At 65.1% G+C, this 3,317-nt stretch overlaps 1 long non-coding RNA gene across 1 annotated transcript; it reads right to left on the reverse strand.

Annotated features, from left to right (window-relative positions):
• Positions 1-689: 689 nt before the first annotated feature.
• On the reverse strand, positions 690-2,213 carry LOC118156970. The gene is made up of 2 exons (XR_004746504.1): positions 2,178-2,213; positions 690-830 (listed from the first exon to the last, which is right to left on the reverse strand). It is a non-coding gene; the product is annotated as an uncharacterized LOC118156970 (long non-coding RNA).
• Positions 2,214-3,317: the final 1,104 nt, after the last annotated feature.

Consider the following 3,317-nt stretch of genomic DNA (forward strand, 5'->3'; position numbering starts at 1 on the left):
CGTTTGCGTGATTAGGAGCGAGCGGAGGAGCGGCCGTGGTGCGGAATATCAAAGCCAGGCCGCCTTGGCAGGGCTCCCAGGCAGGGCTTTACTGGCACCCGCGGGATTCCGCGGGGCAGGGCGAGCGCGGCCCGGGCGGCGGCGGCTGCCTCTCCCCACTCCCTGCTCCCTGCTCCCCAATCCCCACTGCCACCGCCGCTGCCCCGGGCACCCGGGAGCCACCAGCCCCTGGTGGGAGGCACACCAGCCCCAGCAAATGTCATTCCTGCTGTTTTCTCCATGCTTAAGGACTGCAGGGTGCTTGCTCCTGCTGGTGCTACCAGCTCCGGGAGGCTGTGCCCACACGCTCGGCGCTTGGCCAAGTCAGCTGTGGCCAGCCTGGCGGTGCTGCAATGTGTGGTCATGGTCATACCCGGGGAGAAAAGCACCCGCCGTGGCCCTCAGAGAGCAGACAAAGGTCTGAGCAGTGAGGCCTGTGGCCCGCCGGCCCTGTTAATGTTCAATCCAGAGCGGGAGAGCGGGTGGAGATCGGCCTCACTGCTCAGCCCCACGCAGGGGGTGCCGACCCCTGCCCGCGACACTCGGCCGGGCTGCATGGGGTCCCTAGTGGGTCCCTACACGGTGCACAGCTCCGTCCTGCCCTGCCGGGCTGGCCTCTCCTTGGAAGTTAGGTTGAAATAACATTTGCGTGCGCGTTAATGATTTATTTATGTGGCTAATAACGCTCGCATTCTCGCTGATATTTGTCTAGGCGAAAGACCAGCTGCGAAATGCCCCGCAGCTGTAGCCAGTGCTAGAACAGAGTGCCTTGGAACCAGAAATCAATGCTCCTGAAATGAACAAGTGGACAACTTATTAGGCTCAGTCACTTCACACACCGTCCCTTGATAACGAATAGATGAAGTACACGCCGGAGAAAGGAGGCACTGGACAAGGCCACACGTGCCCGCTCCTTGGCGGCAAGGCAGGGCAATCCCGGGGGCACAGCTGGCCGCACCGGCAGCCCTGGGCAGGGCAGGGGCTGCAAGAAGGGCTTAGATGGTGATAAAAGCAGCAGGCTCCCAGGAGAACGGCCTCACAAGTCATCGATAAAGGTGTCCGGCTTGCCGGCTCCTCTCCAGAAAGCACGGCAGACAGGTTCGGCGAGCTCCCGTAACCGTGGCGTCTCTGCCTAGAAACAGCAGCGCTAATTTTTGCATTTCCACCGTGCGCGGGGAGGATAAATACCTGTCCTCCCGCAATGCAAATCGCTACGCAAAGAGATCGGCGGGCGCGCACCGAGCCGCCGCTGCCACCCTGACCTCCCGGCGGGGAGTCAGCGGCCGGGAATGAGCTCGGGCAGCCAGCAGCAGCCCGCCCAGGAAGCACACACCGCCCTGCGAACTGCTCGGCAGCCGCTCGCAACTCGCTGCCGGCTGGGGAAGGTCCGAGCTGGAGCCTGCGGCTCGTCTCCGAGGCCTCCGTGCGTCCCCGGCGCTAAGTGCGATTAACATAACAGGCACTAAAATAGGAGAGAGCGGCGCTGAATTTAATTTGCAGGCTTTCTTTTTTATAAAAAAGGGAGGGGGGAGGAGGGAAAAAAAAAAAAAAAAACTTAACACTTGGAGCGGGCTGGTGATGAAACGCGGGGAAAGGGGCTGGAGGCTGCCACGAAGCCCTCCCCTGCCTCGCAGCGGGACCCGGGACCACCTCGGGGGCGCGCAGCTCCGTAAAATACGAGGCCAGGTAAAGTCCAGAGCCGGGAATGCCTCCCGCAGAGCCGGCCCCCCCCCTCCCCCCCCCGGGGCAGCCGCAGCGCGACCGGGTCGCCGGCACCTCCCGGAGCCTCCTTCCTGCCCCCCCGGCACGCACAGCCCTCGATCCGGCTCGCCTTCCTGCCCCGGCTGCCTCGGGGGAGAGGGAGGAAATAGGAGGGGTGGGGGAGAAGCGGCTGGGTGAGTGCCCCCCCTCTTCTTTTCCTCCTCTTCTTTTTCTCCTCCCCCCCCCGCATGCCGCCTCTTGCAAACTGCCTCCCATTAGCAGCAGAAGTTCACAAGAGAGCGAGGCATAAAGAGAGGGAGAGCGAGGTTTCCGAGAAAAAGGAGAGGCAAAAAGAGCGAGGTTAGAGATTAAAGAATAATAATAATAAAATAATTTTTAAAATAAAAAAAAAACAATCGCAATAACAAGAGACCCACCGATCAGCTGGGAAGCTCGCGGTATCCGGCCGGAGGGGGGGGGGGGAAGGAAAGGAGAAAAGAGGGCTTTAAAAAACTGGAAGGCAAAAGCTGTTGGGGAGGAAGTGTAAGCCGAGAGGGAGGCTGGGGGAGGGGAGAGAGCGCCATCTTTTCATGTCACAGTCACAGAGACAGCGCTGGGCTCGGCCACAGCGTCTCGGTTTCTTTTTAACAGCGGAAAACGTGCGATTAGCAGGCAGACAGGCGGGGACGGCCAGCCCTGCGCACACACACACAGCCCGCAGCTCCGGCTCCGCGCCGTGTAATCCCAGCGCTCAGCCCCGCTGCACCCCCTCATTAAAAACCCGGAGATTTCCTCCTCCTCCTCCTCCTCCTCCCTTGCTCTCCGAGGAAAACAACGCCTGCCACGGCCCCAACCCGGGCAGCGCCGCCCGGGGGCCCCGCGCTCCGTGCCGCGCCCGACGGGCCGCCCGCTCCCCGCCTGCTCCCCTGCCTCCCGGGGGGCCGCCCCCGGGGGGGACCGGCTGCAGCACCCCCTCCACACCCCCGGCCGCCTCCCTTTCTCCGGGCGCGGTCGGGGGGCGCCGCAGCTCCGGGCGCCGGGGAGCTCCGGGCTCCCCCGGGGACCAGGCGGTACCGCGGCGGAGCCGGGCCCCGCCGCCCACGGGGCCGATGAAGGGCGCTTTATTCCGCAGCGCTCAAAACCCCTCATTGTGTCGGGCAGAATCACCTGCCTCCTCCGGAGCCAGGCGACTCATTTAATGCGATACACAGCGCGCTCCGTCCCGGCCCCTCCTCGGCTCGGGGAGAGCTCCGCGGTGCGCTCTCCACGGAGCGCGGAGGAGGGGCGCGGCACGGCACGGCACGGCACGGCACGGCACGGCTCGGCTCGGCACGGCTCGGCACGGCCGGCCGGCATCCTCCGAGCACCGTCTCTGCCGGCGGCACCCCGGGGAAGCCTTCCCCGCCCGGCAGCTCCGCTCGCAGCATCACACGCGGCCGCCTCGCAGCCCCGCTCGGTGCCCGGGGAGGGGGGACGTAGGAGGGGGGGGCCGTGGGGCGGGCGGGGGCCGTGCCGAGCCGGGCGAGGGGATTTGCTGGGTCGTTGGCTGCGCCTGGGGAAAGGCGGGGGGGCGGGGG

The sequence above is a fragment of the Oxyura jamaicensis genome, assembly GCF_011077185.1.
Source record: "Oxyura jamaicensis isolate SHBP4307 breed ruddy duck chromosome 1 unlocalized genomic scaffold, BPBGC_Ojam_1.0 oxy1_random_OJ106659, whole genome shotgun sequence".
NCBI classification, from domain to species: Eukaryota; Metazoa; Chordata; class Aves; order Anseriformes; family Anatidae; genus Oxyura; species Oxyura jamaicensis.